This window comes from Odocoileus virginianus, chromosome 8 (assembly GCF_023699985.2).
Source record: "Odocoileus virginianus isolate 20LAN1187 ecotype Illinois chromosome 8, Ovbor_1.2, whole genome shotgun sequence".
NCBI classification, from domain to species: Eukaryota; Metazoa; Chordata; class Mammalia; order Artiodactyla; family Cervidae; genus Odocoileus; species Odocoileus virginianus.
In genome coordinates this window covers 8,591,050-8,615,425 of record NC_069681.1, presented here as the reverse complement: position 1 = coordinate 8,615,425, position 24,376 = coordinate 8,591,050, and the positions used below count along the sequence as shown (strand labels likewise).

The following is a 24,376-nucleotide window of genomic DNA, read 5'->3' as shown; positions in this document are numbered from 1 at the left end:
ATCCTTGGTATTGAACTAAAGATAACCAAAAAAATTCCATTTTTATCAGGCACCCAGGGTGCACAATAAAATATTCATTTACCTTACACTGCATACGAAGCTGTTTCTTTCAACACTTTGTTTCTTATATAGAATTGCAGTTATGTGGTTCCCAGTACATTAAGCACCAATGTAATTATTATCCTCCTTGTACACAACCATCTAAATTAAAAACCATTAAATGAAATGTTCTTATAAATACTGTATTTCTTTATAGAACTATTATCTACGTTTTCTCGAAACACTGTGCTCAATTGGTCCATTGGAATTAGTGTTTTGTTCTCACAATAATGTGGATAAGCCTAAGGCTTCATCCAGAAGGAAATAAATCTTAATGGCTCCAAATTCAATGAAACAGACAGGATTTCATTGGGACTAGTGTCTCAGAACCACAAGCTCCTATACCCCTCTCACTTTTCTTTTGCAAAATTTTTTGTACTTACTTTTCTGAAGCCCTTTCAGCCATGATCCTTTAAGAGAACTGGGCTCTTTAAAACATCTTCGTTCAGTTAGCATCTTCTCTGAGATATAGGAAAGGACAACCCACTCCAGTATTCTTGCCTGGAAAATTACATGGATGGAGGAGCTGGCAGGCTACAGTCCATGGGGCCACAAGGAGTCAGACACGACTGAGCAATTGAGCACGCGTGCACTGAAATGCAGGCAATCAGCAAGATTGCCAGTGCTCAGGAAATATCTGATAAAAATGAGGCTGAGCCATTTACCTTGGTTTCCAAATATGTATGCACAGTTACAATCCTCTGGGAACCTTACGAAGCATTCCAAATCTTAGGACACTCCACGAATCAATTAAGCCACAATCTCAATGGATGAACCCAAATCATTAGTGTTTTTTGAAGCTCTCTGCTGCTGCTGCTGCTGCTACTAAGTCGCTTCAGTCGTGTCCGACTCTGTGCGACCCCATAGACGGCAGCCCACCAGGCTCCCCCGTCCCTGGGATTCTCCAGGCAAGAACACTGGAGTGGGTTGCCATTTCCTTCTCCAATGCGTGAAAGTGAAAAGGGAAAGTGAAGTGGCTCAGTCGTGTCTGACTCGTAGCGACCCCATGGACTGCAACCCACCAGGCTCCTCCATCCACGGGATTTTCCAGGCAAGAGTACTGGAGTGGGGTGCCATTGCCTTCACTGTTGAAGCTCTCTAGGTGAGTCCAAAATGTAGACAAGTTTGGGAGCAATCAGGCCTGCAGTTAGGACTCAAAATTTTTTTTAAATGCTATGCATGTATCTTTCAACAGACACTTAGGTTGGCTCCATACCTGACAGATGAATAAAGAAAATTATTTATCATATATAATGAAATATTATAAAACCCTCAAAAGGAAGGAAATGCTGGCATTTGTGACTACATGGATGAAACTGGAGGGTGTTATTCTAAGTGAAATAAGCCAGATAGACAAAGACAAATACTACACGGCAGAGCTTACATGAGAAAGGTTAAAAAAAGAAAAAAAAAGAGTCAAACTTACAGAAATAGGAATGTAGAAAAGCAGTTTCCAGGGGCCTGGAGTCTGGAAGAAACAGGAGAGGTCAGTAAAAGGTAGAAAGTTTCAGTTATAAGGTCAATAAGATATAAAGGGATAATATAATGACTGCATTAGTGCTCCATCCCTCAGTCATCTCCAACTCTTTTGTGACCCCATGGACCACGGTGCTCCAGGCTCCTCTGTCCATGGGATTCTCCAGGTAAGAACACTGGAGTGAGTTGCCATTTCCTACTCCAGGGGACCTTCCTGACCCAGGGATCAAATCGAGTCTCCTTGAGTAATCTTCATTGGCAAGCAGATTCTTGACCACAGAGATACCTAGGGAGCCCAAGGTGATGATGACCAGAACTTCAATAGAGTAGAACTTAAATGTACTCACCAAAAAAAAAAAAAAAGATTAAAATATGTGAGTTGATCAATGATGTGTCAATTAACCAATTAACTTGATGGGGGAAAAGTTTCATAATGTGGAGGTACATCTAATCATCACATGGTACACATTAAATATCTTATGTCAATTGTTAAATATATCTGTTGATTATCCTCAATAAAGCTGGAAAGAAGAGAGAGAGAGAAAGAAGAAAAGAAATACATGAAGGAAGAAAGAAAAGAAAGGAAATACAGAAAGGAGAGAAAAGAAAGAAATATTATAGAGGTCAAATGGTCCAAAGTTGAATTTTTTTTCAGTTTTTAGAAGGAAAAATTTAGAGATAATGTGACTTTGTTACTTGAAAACCAGTTATTTTCTTACTAGATCAAAGGTGATATTTAAGTACATTTGAAAGTTCTATCTTCCGTGATTGTTTAGCAATAGCCACCAGACTCTACAGGTAGCCATTTGGGCATTAATTCTGAAAGTAACAAGCTGTAAAAACCGAATAACAGCGCAGCAGGTATTTGTGTGTGTATTGGTCACTCACTTGTGTCTGACTTTCTGGTGACCCCGTGAACTGTAGCCCGCCAGGCTCCTCTGTCCCATTGTATTCTTCAGGCAAGAATACTGGAGTGGGTTGCCACTTCCTGCTCCAGGGGATCTTCCCAACCAAGAGATTGAACCCGGGTACTAAAAATCGAAACATCATATTGTGAAACATTCGTGCCGTGCGTGCTAAGTTGCTTCGGTCATCTATGATTCTGTGCTAACCTTATGGACAGCACCATGGCAGGCTCCTCAGTCACTGTGATTCTTCAGACAAGAATACTGTAGAGGGTTGCTGATATAAAGTCATGCTCAGGCTCATGCAAAAAAAAAAAAAAAAAAAAAAGGGAAATTGATACTAAGGATTTACATAGGAAGTTATATATTTTAATAAAAGCATAGATGGAAAGAAAGTATGAGATTGTGTTTTGTTATATGAATCCGTGATTTAGTAAAACAGGAGTAAATTGCACACAAAGAGATGTATCATGTTGTACAGGCATTTTGGGATTTAGAAAGAGCTACACTGATTTTTTGAATTCCCTGTATGATTGAGTTACTATGCAGAGCAAAGGCTACTGAAAAATATATTATGTGGTTTATAGTCAATAGATTTTTGAATCATATTTATGATACTGCACACATTTCTAGATAATTTGATTCAGAGTCAAACCTGAGATAGTAGGTTAAGCACATTATAACCCATCTACTGGTATTACCAATGCTGAGAGTCTGTTGTAGTTGTCATTTTTATCGTACATTTTCCTGGTTTATTACATTATTTCAACATTGTTTTATCAAAAAATCATTTAGTGGGTATAATTATCTAGTGAAAAATGTGCACTATATAGTTAAGTGTTTTGAATATTATCAGACAAAAAAATCCAGAATACATTTAGTGCTATGACATTTAAAAAAATAGACAAATATATAAATGCTAAATGAATTTAGGAAATCTAAAAGTTTTTAAATGAAAAGAAGGGTTTTATTGACAAATGAATGGATAAAGAAGCTGTGGTACATATATACATTGGAATACTACTCATCGATAGAAAGGAACACATTTGAGTCAGTTCTAATGAGGTGGACAACACTAGAGCCTATTATACAGAGTGAAGTAAGTCAGAAAGTGAAATATAAATATTGTATGAAAGTGAAGGTCACTCAGTCCTGTCTGACTCTTTGCAACCCCATGGACTATACAGTCCCTGGAATTCTCCAGGCCAGAATACTGGAGCAGGTAGCCTTTCCCTTTTCCAGGGGATCTCAACCCAGGGATCAAATCTGGGTCTCCCACATTATGGGTGAATTCTTTATCAGTTGAGCCACAAGGGAAGCCCAAGAATACTGCAGTGGGCAGCCTATCCCTTCTCCAGTGGATCTTCCCAACCCAGGAATCAAACCAGCTTCTCCTGCAATGCAGGTGGATTCCTTACCAGATGAGCTATCGGGGAAGATAAATATGGTATACTGACACATATAGATGGAATCTAGAAAGATGGTACCCATGAATTGTTTTCTTAGGGCAGCAATGGAGAAACAGACATAGAAAACAGATCTAAGGACACAGGGGGAAGGGATAAGGGAGAGGGTGAGCTGTATGGAGAGAGTAACATGGAAATTTATAACATATGTAAAACAGATAGCCAATGGGAATTTGCTATGTGACTCAGGGAACACAAACATGGGCTCTGTGAGAGTCTAAAAGGATGGGATGGATAGGGAGATGGAAGGGAGTTCGGGGGAGGGGACATGGGTGTACCTATGGCTGATTCTTACTGATGCATGACAGAAAACCACAAGATTATGTAAAGCAAATATCCTTCAGTTAAAAAAATAAAGTGGAAAAAAATGCAAACTCAGGTTGAATTAATTTAGGCCCAGCAGAAAAGGTGCTAGCCAAGGGAAAAAAAAAAAAAAAAAGACAAAAGCATTGTGTTATCAGAATATATTGAAATACTCATCAATTTTAATATAGCATTTGTCTATATCATAGGTTCCAAGGAAACACTGGGCATATGAAAGCTTTATATATTCACCCAAGGGGGGAAAATATATATATCAAAACTCAGTAATATAATATAACATATATATATATTATATATATAAATATATAAACTGAATTTTTTTGAGATGAAAAGAAGTAATTTTGCAAGCGTCTTTGTTAGTGTTGGCTTAGTCTTGACATACACACTTAAAGAGAGCTTTTTTTCTTTTGGCTTAATGACACGGAATTACAGAAATTGGGTCTTTGAAGATTGTCGAGGACGTTAGAGAGGAGTAAATTAGAGTTGACACATTTTGGTTGTCCTGACAGACCAGAAGTTTTAGAAATGTCAGTGATACTAATTGAAGGCACATGCATTGATATAAGAATTAGGTTAAAATTCTGATATTTCTCTTCTCTCCTTTAAAGAAAAGCAAAACAGTCAAAATAAAGAGTTCGGTTACATCTCGCTTGGAAAAGGAGGCATGAATATGTTCATATTAGCAGTTAAGAACCTGACCTTTGCATATGTATTGCTTTGCACCTTTAAAATATTTTACACTTTTATGCTGACACCTTAAAAATTAGAGAAAGTTTTAGCAACGTTTTAAAACGTTTTACATTTTCCGTAAATATTCTGATTTACGTTTATAATATAAGTGAAAAAGCCCCTGACCCACCGTCGTTGGGCCTTCCGGTCCCACCCGGCAGTGCTGGGTCGGAGCTGACTCACTACTGCCGCCTACAGGCGAGCTTCTTTGGCAGTGTCCTCAACTCGCAGATGGCCCGTCTAGCTCCTAGAGACACTCCAGCGTTTAGTCCCCAGAATTTGTACTTAAAAGTGGTAAATAAAGTGTGGATCAAAACTGGTGGTGGCTTCAGACACCCAGGATTCTGAATTACACCACACTCTCTTTTTTTTTTTTTTTTGACACTTGCTGTAGAGTTGGGGATGTTATAGCATCTGGCCATTGGCATACAGAGAGGAGTAAGAATACTTCAGATGGTAGATAGAAAATATCTGTACATTTCTAAGTCTGGTGCCTCCAGCGCCGCTTTGATCTCGTGGGATTTCTAGTGTTTCAGAACTTGAAAACTGTTATCAAGATGATCACTAACCTCAAACTCATTAGTGTGTCCAAGCTTGTGATTGATACCACCGACAGTCCAGTTTGCTGTGAGCGAGCAAGGAGGCAGGCTTGGCAAAATCAGCTCTTGGCTGGATGAATATTATCAGGGAAATTCTAGAACTGACTGCTGCATAAAAAAGCTTGCATAGCATCTGTTCTTGACCTCCCCTTGGCCCAACTGGTTTCTGATGCTACTATGAAGGACACATCATGTGAGTTCAGACACACATTTTGTATATACGGAATCTTACCTCAAGCAGTGATTTGGTTCACTTTCTTCCCCCACAAATTCTTTAATTCTGGTACTCCTGGCCCTCGCAAATATACAGCCTGAAAGAGGAGTTAATGGCATTGAGAATAACCTCAGTGTGGAGCAGTGGACAAATACTCTAATCTCCTGTTGTTTAAGAGACAAGAAGACAAAGGATGGACTAAATTTTCTTTTCTTTTTCTAGTACTATAGTTTGAAAGTTCCATTAAGCAGTGAAAAACACATGCAAAAGGAAAGATTATATCCATATATCCACAGTCAGGTGGCAAGGGCATTTTATTCACCTGAAAATTAGTAGCATGCTATACATTACCAGGAAGAATGGTGCCAAGAGATAAAGTTGATGGATATCATTTCATTATTCAGTTTAGTGCACAGAAGGCAAAGTGGTGTTTTTTTTTTTTTTTTTTTTGTCTCTCTCTCTTTCTTTTTTTTTTTTTGAAAAGGGAGATAGAAATAGAAAACCACAAGCAGGAGAGAGACAAGCATATGGAAGGAAAGGCCAAAAGAAAGGATATGGCAAAAAGTGGAGAAACGCAAACTGTACTTGACAATTACATCTGGAGTGACAAAGAAACATGGATGATAATTTAAGCAAAAACAGCTGCCTGATTAGCTCAACATTCTAGAACTTCAATAGCATTTATCTGGAAGAAGAATTTCTCTACTTTTCTGCCCTTTGTGGGGGGAATGTGATATTACTTTGGAGAAGGGCATGGCAACCCACTCCAGTATTCTTGCCTGGAGAATCCCATGGACAGAGGAGCCTGAGGAGCTGCGGTCCATAGGGTCGCACAGAGTCAGGCACGACTGAAGAGATAGCATGTGCATATATGATGTTGTTTTACTCTTTTATACAGGATATACCTGCAGCTCCAACAGCATGCTTGGCATGTTGCAGTAGTTCTTCAATAAATATATACTGAATAATGAATGATGTTTGGAGACCGGAGTGAGATGCTCTGTTAATCAGTTAGTTCTTCAGAGTGTTAGGACAAAACATTTCCCCAGATCTTATTAATTACTTTCTATCCCAAGTGAGTGATATTATGCTGATTTTTCTTTAGCTTTCTCTCTCTGACAACTGAAATCAAATGAGAAGTTATTGCTTCAGGGGTCAGATTTTTCTAATTTTTCTAATAAATAAATAAATTTTCACATTTTTCTAATAAATTTGCCACAATTATTCATTAAATGACCAAAACACTTACATTTTTGAATATATATCTCAATCTAACTGGTTGTCCAGTATTAGATTAAAGAACCAACCAGCTCATCTACAAAAAGCCCAACTATGACATTTGAGGTGGCTTCAAAACTGATCCTTAGTTAAAGTTTGAATACGTAATACAAATTATCTAAACAACTCTTAAGTGGATTATAAAAAGTTCATTCAATCTGTATTAATATTCTTCATGTTTCATGTTAATTAAATGTCCATTGCATTGTTATTTGATTTTACTAAATTAAATGTCCATTGCGTTTTTATTTTTTGAATCATTTACTTATTTTTTTTGACTGCATTGGGTCTTCGTTGCTGGGCGGACTTTCTCTAATTGTGCACATGCTTCTCGTTGTGGTGGCTTCTTTTGTGGCAGAGATTGAGCCTTAGAGCACGTGAGCACATGAGTATTTAAGGCTCCTGGGCTCTATACATGGGTTCAGTGGTTCTGGCACATGGACTCATTTGCCCCATGGCATGTGGGATCTTCCCAGACCAGGAATCAAACCCATGTCTCCTGCATTGGCAGGCGAATTCTTTACCACTGAGCCACCTGGGCCTGGGAAGCGCCTGCCTATTACATTTTATTGATTGGTTGGTGTGGCTAGATATTGGGTTAAATAGTTGAATAAGACACAGTCTTTGCCAGCTGTGCTTGTCATTCTTATGATCATGGGCCATCCAAATGTCCTTTGTGTGGATATATTTGGGAATATTTCACTTTAAGGAAAGTGTTGGGAGTAAGAGAATATTCTCTATGATAAAGGCTCAATATGCCAGACTGTAACAGACACTCAGACACGTGATCTAGTTAGTGCTGACTTTGACCTAGAAACTAATGACAGCAGAAAAAGGCAGCATGGACCTTTCTCCCAGGAGGAAAACATCAGGGGTGAATTCTGCAGAACTGAGTTTACCATGCAAGTCACGCCAGCGGAGAAAGCCATGACTCCTGGTAATGGTAGACAAGGGTAACAGTCATTTTCTTACTCAGATGAATTTTGAACATAGTTTTGTAAGTTGAGCCTGATTTCATTGACTTCACTGATCTGATTCTATTGTTTTCCTGTCATTTAATGTAGCCGAAGAGCTTTTTAATCAACATCTTTTCCATCCCTAGACTTCCCTGGTGGCACAGTGGATAGGAAACTGCCTGCCAACGCAGGGGACACATGTTTGATCACTGGTCTGGAAGGATTTCACATACCGTGGAACAGCGAGGCCTGTGTGATGCAACTTCTGAGCCCACGTGCCACAAGTTCTGAAGGGTACTGAAGCCCACTAACCTAGAGCCTGTGCTCTGCAACGAAGGGCAGCCCCTGCTCACTGTGACTGGAGAAAGCCCACACAAAGCAAGGAAGATCCGGCTCGCCAAAATTAACTAATTGGTTAATTAATTGTTTTTAAATGCATTAAAAATAAATAAGCATCCTTTCTGCTCCTGTCATCTAAAATTAAATTGTTGATTATAGCTAAAAAGCTTCACACATACACACACACACACACACACACACACACACACACTTCAGTCTTCTGACAGAAGATAGACACATGCCTGTCATGACTCGGGATATACTGATACATTTTTAATAATATTATTAGCTCTTATGATGAATCATCCACTCATAAAGGTAAAGAAACAGACACACATGAAAATCCTACCATGTGCTTGACATCCATATATTAATATTCCATCTCATTTAATTGGCGATAGATTAGATAACACTCACTCCAGTGTTCTTGCCTGGAGAATCCCAGGGATGGTGGAGCCTGGTGGGCTGCCATTTATGGGGTCGCACAGAGTCAGACACGACCGAGGCGACTTAGCAGCAGCAACATCAGTGGGCTCAAGTGATAAAAAAATCCACCTGCAATGCAGGAGCTCAAGTGATGAAGAATCCACCTGCAATGCAGGACCTACAGGAGACACAGGTTCAATCCCTGGGTCGGGAAGATTCCCTGGAGGAAGGAGGAAATTACAACCCACTCTGATATTCCTGCCTGGAGAAGCCCATGGACAGCAGATCCTGGTGGGCTACAGCCCACGGGGTCACAAAGAGTCGGACATGACTGAAGAAACTGAGCATGCATGTTGGTAGCCTTAATTTGAAAAATGGGAGATTAATTTTGCACAGAAAAAATTATGTACAGATATAGGTCATTTTGTATTTAAAAATCAGGATCTCATAAAAATAACTGTAGATTTGTGTGCCTTATTTTAATATAATTTCATTGCATATGTCTTATTCAAATAGTACCAAGCCCAGGCATCTCTGTTGAATGTAGGTTCACTTGTATAACTCTTTGTTTAACTCATTTGACTTGGTGAATACAGGCCCTTGCATTCATTTCCTAAAGTTGCTGTAACCAAGCACCACATTGGGTAACTTAAACCACAGAGATGCATCTTCTCACAGTGCTGGAAGTCACCAGTCTGAGATCAAGGTGTCGACATGGGTAGTTCCTTCTGTAGGCTGCGAGAGAGTATCTTGTCCATGCCTTGTGTAATTTTCTGGGATTTGTGGGTGTTTCTTTACCTATAGATGTATCACACTAACCTCTGCCTTCCTCTTTGTGTGGCCTTTTCTCTGTGCCCCTGGGTCCAAATTTCTCAGTCCAATAAGATCACTCTTATATTGGGTTAGGGCCCAACTAAGGACTTCATCTTAACTTAATCATCTGCAAAAGATTTGTTTCTAAATACAGTCTCATTCACAAGTACTTGGGGTTTAGACTTGAGCATCTTTCAGAGGGGGCCACAATTCAGTTTACAGCATCCCCTCAATCCTAGTATAACTAAAGGCAAACATTTCCTTCCTTCTCTTCCTCCCCTCATCCTACTCTTCACTAGTCTGCTCCTCCTCCAACTGTCCTGGCTTCCCAGGGGGCACTAGTGCTAAAGAACCCGCCTGCCAGTTCAGGAGACATAAGAGATGCGGTTTCGATCCTTGGGTTGGGAAGATCCCCTGGAGGAGGGCATGGCAATGCACTCCAGTCTTCTGGCCTGGAGAGTCCCATGGACAGAGGAGCCTGGCGGCTACAGTCCACAGGGTCGCAAAGAGTCAGACAAAACTGGAGAGACTGAACATGCACACCTTTCCTCATATTGAGGAAATGGTCTTCACTTTCTTCTGCATTCTCAGGCCAATGGCCCAGAGAGACAATATAGGAAATGAGTGAGAACAGGGACTTTGGAGCCCAAAGGCCTTAGTGTGAGTTCTTGCTCTCTCAATTACAATCATACAATCTTGGCAACCACTGTCTGACTCAATTTCCTAATTTATTAGTAGATATAATCATAATACTAATATAGAAGTTAAGAATCAAAGATATATGCAATTGTGGCTCGGATAATAAAGAATCTGCCTGCAATGTAGGATACCCAGGTTTGATCCCTGGGTCAGGAAGATCTCGTGGAGAAAGGAATGGCAACACACTCCAGTATTCTTGCCTGGAGAATTCCACAGACAGAGGAGCCTGGTGGACTATGGTCTGCAGGGTCGCAAAAAGTTGGACACGACTGAGCGACTAACACTTTCACTTTCAACTTGTATTTGTGTGGAGTCAAAATCTTGCTTTCAGATAAAGAATTTCTTCATAGAAGAAATTCACTCAATATAAAATATTAACTGAATCTCATTTATCATACATATATATGTATTAAAGACAAAATATAATAAAAAATTATGTTTTTCCTTAAATATTGGTGAGTCATAATTTCTGCATAAAAATAAGGTAAAAGTACATAACATTTATTAGGAGAAAAGTGTAGAGGACTTCCCCGAAGGCAAAGTGGGTTAAGAATCCACCTGCAATGCATGAGACACAGGAGAAACAAGTTCAAACCCCGGGTGGAGAAGATGCCCTGGAGGAGGAAATAGCAAATCGCTTTGTTATTCTTGCCTTGAAAATCCCATGGACTGAGGAACCTGGAGAGCTATAGTCCAAACGGTCTCAAAGAGTCAGACATGACTGAGCGACTAAGCATGCACGCAATGCAGAAATCTCTGAATAAAAATAAGGTAAAAATACGTAATACTTATCAGGAGAAAAATGTAGAGCACTCAACCATCTAAGCAATCGGGGGTTATTAAAAAAAAAGTCTTCTTCAAGTAGCTTATTTAATTATAAATTAAATCAATTCTGTTAATTGAGAGCTGAAAGAAAAATCAGCTTAAAGTTGAAGGAAAGTCATTCTCGAGAAAAGCTACTCTGAGTCAATATTCTACAACTCTTCTTTAAGAAGTGATAACTATTTTTCATGTATATGTCTTCCTCTATTCAAAAAGTGTGAAAAGTCAGCAGGATTTTGCAGTTTTCAAAGAGTAAACAGACAGGATTGTAATATCACGTGTGGAGAATGAATCATTTCTTGCTAATAGTGGGAACATCAGCCCCACATCTGCACCACACAGCAGTGACACAGTTTTGAAATAAAATGCAAGTTTGCAGTTATGATTTTTAAATATAAATGGAGAAAATACAAATTTATTATCATTTTATATAGACCTATTTTCCTCTTAAAGACTTCTAGGATTTATTAAAAATCTGAACTTAAATTCTTATCTCCTCTGAGGAATCACTAGGATGGGAGTTGTAGCTCTAGTGATGCAGAGTGAAAAACTTATCCAGATTCAGTGACTTGAAACTTGAATAGAAAGCCAGAGTTTTTTTATTGGCTGGCCCTGATATCCAGTCCCACCTTTGGTCACAAAATACTGCTTTATGAAGTCATTATATAGTGAATACAAAAGCACCTTGTTGCTCCTCAGTCACCAAGTCTAGTCTGACTCTTTGCGACCACATGGACTGCAGCATGCCAGACTTCCCTGTCCCTCACCACACCCCAGAGTTTACCCAAGTTCATGTCCATTGAATTGGTGATGCCATCCAACCAGCTCATCCTCTGCCACCCTCTTCTCCTTCTGCCTTCAATATTTTCCATTAAGTCAGAATGGCAATTATGTCGGTAAGCCTAGTTAATTCAAGTGAAAATACTTAATGTGACTTCCATAACTCCAAATATTATAACTTACTATTTACAAGTATAGTAGCAGCAAATGAGGATTTCATGAGTGTTATGTTTCTCCTCCCCCAATAAGTGACTCTTATGCTGTGTTTACTTGTGCAATTATTTGGTAGGGATTTGTATCAGTTTAGGGACATGATCAATCATGCCCTACTCTTTGCGACCCCAGGAACTGTAGCCTGCCAGGCTCCTCTGTCCGTGGGATTTTTCAGGCAAGAATACTGGAGTGGGTTGCCATGCCCTCCTCCAGGGGATCTTCCTGACCCAGGGATCTTATGACCTTTGTCTCTTATGTCTTCCGCATTGGCAGGTGGGTTCTTTACCACTAATGCCACCTGGGACGCCCATTAGGGAATTGCGTTTTTCATCAAAAAAAGGCTAGTTTTACTCTCATAAACTATAGCTCTCAGGCTCCCTTTTTCAATTCTGTCCTTACAAGATAAGAAAAATGTGGCCCCTTTTGATGCTACTAATATCTGTTAGCCTTAAGGAGTCCATTTTAACGAATCTACCATGATGTTACAGTCTGTGAGAAATGTCCCTACTGGACTCCAAAAACTAGCCCATGGCATCAGTTATTTGGGTGGCAGGCAGGGATATTCCCTCTGGACTCTCTTCAGAAATTTGTCATAAGGGAAAAATGGACTTTCCCCTGTTACAGGTACTAAGCATCATCAAGAGAACACCAATAGGATGGACAAACTTACTGTGGTGGTGCTGTAATGCTGAGAAGTTGGTTGTCTTTCTTCTGCTCCCCGCTGATCTGAAATCAAGGAGTCTGGGTCCCTTCTGGAGGAGCATTAACAGAGAGAGGAAGGACTACTAAGCTGTGCCAGAAGTTACCGTTAGTGTCTGAGGGGACGTTATATACCATTTTAGTAAGTACTAGTAACTCTAAAAATTTCCTTAAAAATAGAGGTGGGTTTCTGCATCATATCAAAGAGTTAATTTGCAAAAGTATACACAATAGTTGAATCTTCTGTTGAGTTTGTGTTCAATATAAATTGATGTTAGAACATGCTGTGCTGCAAAGTTTTATAAAAGAATGTCTATAAATGGGCATATTCATAAAAATTCTGCTTTAGCCTTCAATGACACATCTTATATTTTCAGACAGATTGTTTACATTGTGGCTTGTTGTTAACAACAATAACAAAAAAAACACATTGTGCTGTAAAGAAGGAAACATTGCAATACAGTTGTATTCATTCCCATAATCCTCCTACAATAATATAATTGCTATTTCGTTAATAAGCCTAAGTACGAGTGATGAATGTAAGTTTATGTATGGCATATTGATGATAATATCTGAGTAGGATAAGCTGCCAAATGAGAGGCAATGAAAAAGAAATATTGCAAATTGCATTCCAAATAACTATTTTTCCTCTCTGTGCAATCAAAATTCTATAGTGTACAGTTATTTCCATAAACACCCATTGATGCTGTAGAATGAAAATAATAACTTAATGTGATTCACAGCAGATGCTGGTAACATAAACCTACACACCTGTGGTGAATAGGATTTAGTCATTTCTCCTTGATTAAAGCTACGTGTGCTTACCCTTCTGCCATTGCCATGGATTGTTTCTCTCTTCTATTAGACTTGTAGCTGATGATCAAAGCATGGACCTCTTGATGCGGGGAGGATCTGACATCTTGAGATGTGGGTTAGAGTTGGATATAGAATGTGTTGCACCATAAGTGAAACACAGAAAGTGCTCTCCAATATTTCTTTGTTTGCCAGCAACATAGAGGGTAAATGAAATGTAGGCAAAGGAAGAGTTTAAATCAACAGTGAAAAGTGTGCCTTTCTTAGTTTAAGCTACCTGGTAGATCTTCTTTACTTACTCTTGTAGAAGTTTTAATAGATTTGTTTTGCTATTGTTAGTGAAAGAAGGAAATTGGTTTCTGCTAATGTAAGTGGGCAAAGTACACTTTAAGGGATAACAAGATGATAAAGTAAAGAAAATACTGTCACTGTCTGCATAAGGAGAGCGTCAAGCTGTGGTAATTTAGGCATCCAATGAAACAAGCTAAAGCTCTCAACTGATTCTGGTAAAAGGCCCTAAACAGGCTCTTTATGCAGCTGAAAATGCAAATAAAGAACCCTCTACCTCCTAGTAAAATCAAGAGAGGAGAAAAGAGGTAAGCAGAACCATTAAAGTTGATGTATTGTTGGTTGCATACTGCTGTGAATCAAATGATGCTACATTGTAAAACCATATATAAAGGACAAAGCTTTTCTTTTTCCAAAATTGTTCTTCATAGTTTATTTTGTAAATTAACTTCAGTATGATACCTTCACCATGGAGCATGTGTACTTGAGTAGCTTTCTCTGTTTGCACCCGTATTTTAATAATTCATGTGGGTAAAGACTCTTTCCAGGAAGGTTTTAAACACTGAGAGTGGATTCTGTCCCTCTGAGCTTTGTATTGAGCTGTTGATTGATGAAACAAATCACGGAAAAGAGAAAGAGAAGAGACCTGTTCTGTCAGACAGCAGTAAGTAACTTAGAAATCTGAAAGAGTAATAATGATGATTATAAAGACATGAAAGCATGTAGGAAATCAAAACCTCTATTTTTACAACCACTTTTTATGACTATCTTAGGTCATCAGTTCAGTCAGAAAATTGGATGTGTTGACAATGTGGCAAAAGACTAGTTGTGATGCTCAACAAACATCTGAATTAAAACAGTTGTTTTCATAAAATGCTAGCCATGAATCTGACTTTTTCAAGTGAATGATTAATTTCTGATCATTTAGTTTTAAGGCAAAGTCAGAGTCTGATCCATTGGCCAAATGTAGCCACTCCCTGCTTTTGTAAATAAAGTTTTATTGAAACATGGTCAAGCCTACTGGTTTATTGTCTATGGCTGTTTCTGAGTAATAGTAATGGAGAAGTCAGGAGTTACAACAGTTGGCCCACAGAGTCAAATATACTTACATCTGGTCTTTAACAGAAAAAAAGTTTGCCAAGTCTTAGATAAGTCATTTGACTCTTGGTGGTCACTCCAAAGTGGGAAATGACATCAAACTCAAATACAGTTTATTCCCCTGATAAGAAAAGCGATCTCTGTAAACTTTGGTCAATTGTTGATTTTAGACTTCTTCAAGGACTACAACTACCTTTAAAATATTATGAAAAGTATTTTGAATCTTTGACCTCATTTGAATAATATTAGTTCAGAATTTAAAGCTTTTCTAACTCTCAAAAAATCCAATGGGGAATATTGAATTAAAAAAGTGAATTGAAAAACCTTATAAAATACATCTTCAGTCAATTCATTTTCATTCTAAGATGTTGAGTTGCAATTTTTCATCAGTTTTATCCATAGAGCAGACTTGTTTATAACTGACTAGCCCTCAGTTCAGTTCAGTCACTCAGTCATGTCTGACTCGTTGTGACCCCATGAACTGCAGCACACCAGGCCTCCCTGTCCATCACCAACTCCCGATGGACATGAGTTCATGTCCATTGAGTCAGTGATGCCACCCAACCATCTCATCCTCTGTCATCCCCTTCTCCTCTTGCCTTCAATCTTTCCCAGCATCAGGGTCTTTTCAAATGAGTCAGCTCTTCTCATTAGGTGGCCAAAGTATTGGAGTTTCAGCCTGAGCATCAGTCCTTCCAATGAACATTCAGGACTGATTTCTTTTAGGAAGGACTTGTTGGAACTCCTTGCAGTCCAATTGACTCTAAAGAGTCTTCTCCAACACCACAATTCAAAAGCATCAATTTTTTGGCACTCAGCTTTCTTTATAGTCTAACTCTCACATCCATATATGACTACTGGAAACCACAATCACAGAAAATAACCAATCTAATCACATGGACCACAACCTTGTCTAACTCAAGGAAACTATGAGCCATGTTGTGTAGGGCCACCCAAGACAGACAGGTCATGGTGGGGAGTTCTGACAAAATGTGGCCCACTGAATAAGGGAATGGCAAACCACTTCAGGATTCCTGCCTTGAGAATCCCATGAACAGTATGAAAAAACAAAATGATAGGACACTGAAAGATGAACTCCCCAGGTCGGTAGGTGCCCAATATGCTATTGGAGATCAGTGGAGAAATAACTCCAGAAAGAAGGAAGAGGTGGAGCCAAAGCAAAAACAACACCTAGTTGTGGATGTGACTGGTGATGGAAGCAAAGCCCGATGCTGTAAAGAGCAATATTGCATAGGAATCTGGGATGTTAGGTCCATGAATCAAGGCAAATTGGAAGTGATCAAACAGGAAATGGCAAGAGTGAACGTCAACATTTTAGGAATCAGCAAGCTAAAATGGACTGGAATGGGTGAATTTAACTCATATGACCATTATATTTACTACTGTGGGCAAGAAACCCTTAGAAGAAGTGGAGTAGATATCATAGTCAAAAGAGTCCGAAATGCAGTACTTGGTAGCAGCCTCAAAAACAACAGAATGATCTCTCTTCATTTCCAAGGCAAACCATTCAATATCACGGTAATCCAAGTCTATGTGCTGACCAGTAATACTGAAGAAGCTGAAGTTGACTAGCCCTAGGATAGTCTTAAATTATTTGAAAAACACACACCTTTGGGGCTAGTAAAATACCTTCTTGGAAAACAACAACAAAACAAGCAAGGGCATACCAAAGTAGCTTTTTCCTCCTGGAAATTTCTTCAAGTGCATAAGCCTCATAGGTACAGTTAAAAGGGAATCAGTATAAAAATAATAGCAATGTAGTTTGGAGATACAAATACAAATAAATAATAATTAGGCTCATATCTTCATAAATGTATCTCTACTCCATATTGACATCAGGTATCATGAACATTTGAAAAAGAAAGTCAATCAACATATATTTCCCATGACACCAAAGTGTATACTGGTCTGTAAATACATTTTATTCCATATTTAGAAAGCAGATAAATAAACATGTTTTGGAGAATTTGTAATGACCAGAATGTTCCCGAAAAAAATTTAGAAATTGTTTACCATTCATTTTGACAGACAATGGATTGAGGAGTTTAAAAATGACTTTCTGAAGAAACAGCCTACAATGCATATGCAATATCTTAAAATGCCATTTCAGCTGCTTAGAATTTGAGATGTTGGAGGTGTATGTAACTGCCTCTCATTTAACAAATTGTCATATATACATACATATATATATATATATATATATATATATATATATATATATTATTGGCAAAAAGAACCTAAAGTTAAATCTGTTCTTGCTTTCTCCCAGTCTCTTCAGTTCTATGTGCCCCTGCCATGCGCACTGTGTGTTTTCTGCCCTCCCACTCACCAATTATCTGCCAGAGTTTGAAACTATTCTAGAGACAATAGAGAAAAAAATATCTAAGTTGTGTTTCAAAACTAAATAATAAGATAATTTACTCAATAGGAATATTCCTGACGCTTTTGTTTCACCCTCTATAGTAATCTCTACTAGGTCTTGTTGGCATAGAGTTTATATTCTATAATCTTTCCTGGTTCAATATTTGTGGATTCTGAAAATGTATTGTATTTTCTTGTAACAAATAAGCATTTTTAAAGGTCTGTGGCTTCTGCTCCAAGTCTGTATCTGTAGAAATTTGTAGGTGGAATTTTTACTCTGATAATGGGAAGAACTGCTCTTCAAGTATAAAAATAAGAGTTAGGATAAGATGTCCCTTCCCAGATATGAGTCAGCCAAGTCTGTAGTATAAACCCTTAACTCTCTATCCTTAACATACTCATTTTGGATAAGTGCTAACCAACATGCCAGGTAAAATGCAGAGAGTGGATATTCTGTTTTATTAACCTGGAAGCTTGTGAAAGAGAAAGTATGTCCTCTGATAATTCATTATACATTTGTGCAGTTATTAAAGTTAAAAAAACTAACAGTGCATATTCCCCTTTATTCAAGTTTCATTGACAACAAAGAACAAACAAACAAACAAAAACAAGAAAACTTAAAGAAGCTGGGCTGAAAATAGCATCTCTGTTTCTGGCACCACTAACATTTCAAAGTAAATACTGAATTCACCTTGTACTGTATTCCAGGTATTAGAAGTTGTTTATTCCTCCTCTTTGGAAAGCCTATTTTAAAGCTTGCTGGTTGTTAGAAACAGCAATGTGTAAGAGTAATGAGGCTCATGGGATCTGGAGATAATAAGGTTTAAATAAAGTAATGTCTCTAATTACATAGCACAGTGCCTGGCACATAGTAAATACAATTAAAAATTATCTGTTGTTCCTTATTGCTATCATTGCAATCACCCCTCCTCCTCATTCTCCTTTTGATTTTATTACAGTAGCACAAATAGTTAGTTTTGGGGAAATATGTTAGAATCATTTTTTTTTCCTCCAATTTCGTTATCACATTTGCACTTGGGCTTTTTGTGTATCTGATTAATATGTGGTGCCATCTAATGCCTCATGACCCATTGTGCCAGGTGACACCTCAATTCCTGATTTTTGTTTAAGGTTTTTAAGTTTAAAGCATCATATTTCAAGAAAATGGAGAATTGAGTATAGAGGTTAATAATAATTTAAATGATTTTTTCAAAGATTATTTTTCTATTCATACATATAATTATCTCTGTAAGCAAAGATATTGGTAGTCACCCCTGAAGAAAGGGAGCCCCCATTATACACAGTGGGTTAATTGTCCAAAATAGAGCTTAGTGATCAGGTATGACTCTCAGCCCATTAACAAAAATGTGCAAATAATATGGTTTTGCACTTCAAGTTTCTTTTAAAATACTAAAACATGAGGATAATACTTAAATTTCATTCCATTGGAGTTCCCCATATTCAAGGGGTTGTAGTCTGATTTCCAGGGGGGTTACACAGTGCCAAGGAGTTGTTGGAGATGGGAGCTGCTTGAATCATCACATTGGCCAATGCCATCATTATCCATCATATTCTATTACCTCAAAAATCATAATTCTCTTTCAAAGTGTTCCCAGTTCCTGCTGGCATGGCTTCTCAGGAATTGGAGCCCTCTCGATAATTCTGTGACTTTCCAGGGCTACCAAAAGATCTGTATTTTTGACATGTTAATCTAGACTCCCAGAATTCATTTGGATTTTCAATCTATTGCATACTTCTCTGTTGAAGGAATATGACATCTGATTTTTTTTTTTCCAGTCTGAGGGAGGAAAAGAGAAATGATAAGGTGGGGACAGAAGTGAATATTTCAAATATTGTCCAGATGAAGAAATTAGTGCACAATAATCCCTGCTCTACCTTCCCGGACCCTCTCTTTATCTGTCTTATGGGTTTAGGGTCTGAAGATCCAAACTACGAATATGGTTATACATGGAGTGGACACCTTTATGAGAAGAAGACCCATCTACGCCCTCTGAATTCACTAGGATAGAGCCCTGGGACTATGTTCATGTCCTCTCAGAGGTTAGGCAAAACCTCTTCCTATGTACAAACTGTAAATGGGGGAGGGAGTCAGGCAGAAAGAGATCTAAACATCCAAGATTCATATGGTAGTGCTTTCACTGTCAGAGCTTATGCACTGAATATGCTGTGAGACAATCTTGATTTGTTGTACTTGTCCTGGTTTAGCAAGAAAGAGTTGAGTATATTAAAAAAAATTGTATGATAAACAGCTTTCTTTTATTGCTAAGTAACAAGTTTGCGTAAAAATCTGAAATCATTATATTGATAGACCATGGAAGGGAATTCAGCATGAAATGGAATGTTGTTAGCCTCCTTTTTAGTTGTCCATTATAAAGTGGCCCCATACAACGCTAAATCTGCAGTTGCATCTGAATCCTATCCACTGTAAGTTATCCTTCCACAGCTATACTGAATTTCAGGCTGAAACACTATTTTATAAACGTTCTGATACTATCCTGTAGTAGAAAAGTTCTTGAAGCAGGACTTTTACAAGAGTATGAGAAGGGAGTTAGAAGGCTGTAGATCTTCTGTTTCATCTTTCTCACCTTTAAGCTTATTTTGAATAAAAAGTCTTTGACTGGCATGAGGAAAACAGCGAGTCCAATATCTACCTCCTCCCATACACACATCTATAAACAAAGCTGAGCACCAAAGGATTGATGCTTTTGGACTGTGGTGTTGGAGAAGAGTCTTGAGAGTCCCTTGGACTGCAAGGAGATCCAACCAGTCAATCATCAAGGAAGTCAGTCCTGAATATTCACTGGAAGGACTGATGCTGAAGCTGAAACTCCAATACTTTGGCCACGTGATGTGAAGAGCTGACTCATTTGAAAAGACCCTGATGCTGGGAAAGATTGAGGGCAGGAGGAGAAGGGGACGACAGAGGATGAGATGGTTGGATGACATCACTAACTCAATGGACATGAATTTGGGTAAACTCCGGGAGTTGGTGATGGACAGGGAGGCCTGGCGTGCTACAGTCCATGGGTTCACAAAGAGTCGGACACAACTGAGAGACTGAACTGAACTGAGCTGAATGCATACATCTCAGATACACCTGCAGATGCCATAGACATTTTTCCCATAATCAGATGAGATCCAGGCGACCATTTACTCCTGTCATATCTTATACTCCCAGGTCCTCTTATCCTCCAACTTGAAGACATAACATTCAAAAGCTGGCACTCCCCTTATTCCAAACCCTAGTTACCACAGTGGACTGATTGCACTGCCTGACTTGCCATTTCTGCCAAAACTCATTTCTCATTTTTTTTCTTTTTGTCCTACAACACAGACCATTTAGAAAATGTTGGGCTATTCAACAGATGTTTAGCAAAAGTTTGAAGCAGAAGGCCTGAAATATTTGTGGAGAATATCCTTGACTAGTTTTAATCTCTGACCAAGTAATGGGGAAAGTATATAAATAGCAGCATTGGTTTATTTCCATTCTTCTTTTTCTTCCCCAGTCTTTACATAGTTTTCTTCCTGTGTCTCTCTTTTTAGGTAATAAATCAAAGAAGAGAAATTTAATCAAAGATGAAGTAGGAATGCTTAGTGAAGTGCATTCATATCCTAGGCTATGAGTGTTCTAAAGAATGGTGTATCATTCGAGTTGCTCTATGCGTCGCATCATTAGAGCAGTACATTAGAGTAGCTCTAATTGTTTCATTCTAGAACTTCACATGAGAAAGTAAACTGTGAACCAGAATCTCTTTTACAAACAATTTAGTCTGACTCAGGCTCCTTTTTGAAAAAGCTGAGGAAGCTTCTTAAAGGAACTTTGTAGAGTGGTCTCCTATTGAAATAAATTCAGTAAGTAAAATCAATGCAAAAATCCAGTCAAAATGAAACTAGAGGTGGTTGATGGGTGGATATTTGACAACCTGGCTATTGTGGTAATTGAGTTGAAGCTTTTATGAAATCATCTTATCCCCTTAGAATTACTTCACTATCAGGCTTGATTTTTTTCTTTATTCCAGTTATTACGTAGTAATTTCTAATTAAAGCAGAAGATCACTCAAGTGTGTAAAAAGAAAAGAGTAAAAGCAAACAAAATTATTTATTTTACTTATTTTATAAATAATTATTTCTTATATTTGTAGACAATTTCAAAAGCAGAAAAGGCTGTGTGTTTCTACGCCATGGAAGGTATAACCATGGACCCAGTGTACAGTAAACAAGATGGTCATAAGTAGCTTATGACTACTTGAGTTTTATATAGCTGTCACCTGAAAATAATATATTTGTTGTCTTCACATAAATAATATTCATTTCCACTTAGGATGTAGAAAATTGAAAAAAAAAATTCCCTTACCAGAGTATACAAAGAGTTATATAAAAATCAGAATACATAAAGAACTTTTAAAATTCAATAATAATACAACCTGGTTTTGAAAATGGGCAATATATTTGATCAGACAAAAAAGAATATATATGAATGGCCAATAAACACATAAAAGGATATTCAACATGATTAATCATTAGGAAAACAGAAATTAAAATCACAGTGAGAAAATACTACCTAGCAGTTTGAATGACTCCAATCAAAAACCAACAAACAAAACCAAACAATATCAAATGCTGTCATGAATTCAAAGTAACTGAAATCCTTACTTGTTTCTGGTGGAAATATAAATTGGTATGGTGACTTGGAAAACAGATTTCCAGTTTCTTATAAAGTTAAAAATATTTTTACCATGAGAGGCCCAGCACTCTAGGTTATTCCCCAAGTGAAATGAAAACATAGATTCAGATAAAAACTAATAGGTAAATCTGTAAGGCAGCTTTATTCATAATCATCAAAAGCTGTAAACAACATCAATGTACACTAATAGGGGAGTGGAAAGGGAAAACATAGTTCATTCATATAATGAAATGATGCTCAGCTAGAGAAAAGGAGCAGACTACTGATACATGCAATGGCATGGATGCACTTAAAGGACATTATACTAAGTGAAAGACCCAGAGGGAAAAAAAGACAACATTCTTTATAATTCCATTTATTTGACCCTCTAGAAAAGATAAACCTAAAGTAAAAGAGGAGAGTGAAAATGTTGGTTTAAAGCTCAACATTCAGAAAACTAAGATCATGGCATCCAGTCCCATCACTTCAAGGCAAATAGATGGGGAAACAGTGGAAACAGCGGCAGACTATATTTTCTTGGGCTCCAAAGTCACTGCAGATGGTGACTGCAGCCATGAAATTAAAAGACGCTTGCTCCTTGGAAGAAAAGTTATGACCAACCTAGACAGCATATTAAAAAGCAGAGATATTACTTTGCCAACAAACGTCTGTCTAGTCAAGGCTATGGTTTTTCCAGTAGTCATGTATGGATGTGAAAGTTGGACTGTAAAGAAAGCTGAGTGCCAAAGGATTGATGCTTTTGAACTGTGGTGTTGGAGAAGACTCTTGAGAGTCCCTTGGACTGCAAGGAGATCCAACCAGTCCATCCTAAAGGAAATCAGTCCTGAATATTCATTAGAAGGACTGATGCTCAGGCTGAAACTCCAATATTTTGGCCACCAGATGTGAAGAGCTGACTCATTTGAAAAGACCCTGATGCTGGGAAAGATTGAAGGCAGGAGGAGAAGGGGACAACAGAGGATGAGATGGTTGGATGGCATCACCGGCTCAATGGACATGAATTTGGGTAGGCTCCGGGAGTTGGTGATGGACAGGGATGCCTGATGTGCTGCAGTCCATGGGGTCACAAAGAGTTGGACACGACTGAGTGACTGAATTGAACTGAACTGATAGGGACAGAAAGCAAATCAGTGCTTGCCAAAGGCCGGGAATAGGGAGAAGGGGACTGAATGTAAAGCAGTATGACAATTTTTTCTGATGATGAAAATATTCTATATCTTCATTGTGGCGGTGGTCACCAGACTTTATAAGTTTTCAAGATTTAGGAAACTACCTACCTTTGTAGGGTGGATTTTACTATATTTGCTTTACATCTCAGTAAATCAATGATAAGAGAAGGATACAGAGGAGAAATGATCCATTTTGTCTGAACTAGGCATGACAGTCTAACACTTACCACACTGGATGGTTTTGTTCAGAAATTACTCATGGTAAGTTATCTTGTCTGAGAACACAGTGGTTGCAAATTGGCACTTGAATGCAGCTATTCAATTCATTCTAGATTTATTTCTTATCCTGTGAGCTTCATAGGACTTTTATTATTAATGAGGTCAACAGTCAGAGTATTAAGAAACAAGAAGTAAAACCTTCTTTAAATTCAGAGAAGAATTTGATCATGAGCCCCAAGGGCTGCCTCTTCTGGCTTTGGAGGATGTGGTGTGGGAAGGAGAGGATGCAGAACCACTGAGTTGATAGGAAAATGAACCTTATTGTAATTTTAATTTGAGCATCAAATACCTGTGAAGCATCTACACACAAATTTAATTGGGAAAGTCAATTGTCTCTACTAAAATCAAGCCAAACGTAACTTATTTTAAGAGCATGATTACTTTGAGGCTTTATAGGTAGACTGTGGAAATGCTAATGAGTAAGTTTACAGATTTGAACCAAATTATGTGTTTTGTGTTTTCAGGCTCAAGAGAATTGATTCAATCATACTAACAGATTGAAGAAGCAAACAGATATTGTGTGACAAGATGGCATGTATTAAAAAATTAAGAACAACTACATATTTTGTTTTTAAATTTTATTTTACTTTTGGTTTGATCAATGAGGGTACATAAAAATTCTGGCAACACTGGCTTTGTAAATATGTCTTCGAAACGGGATTACTCACTCTTCAGTCTGACATCTGTCACTCCCCTAGAACACAAAAGGACTGTGCAGGTTTGGGCAGCTTGTTAGATTGCTTTCAATGTTTATTTTCACCAATATCCAAATGTGTGAATATAAGAAAGTTAATGTTTTAGAAAA

General features: G+C 38.1%; 1 long non-coding RNA gene across 1 annotated transcript; it reads left to right on the top strand.

Annotated features, from left to right (window-relative positions):
• Positions 1-11,871: 11,871 nt before the first annotated feature.
• LOC110130232 (uncharacterized) lies at positions 11,872-24,099 on the top strand. Its single transcript, XR_002311782.2, has 3 exons — positions 11,872-12,041; positions 12,763-12,979; positions 24,036-24,099. It is a non-coding gene; the product is annotated as an uncharacterized lncRNA (long non-coding RNA).
• Positions 24,100-24,376: the final 277 nt, after the last annotated feature.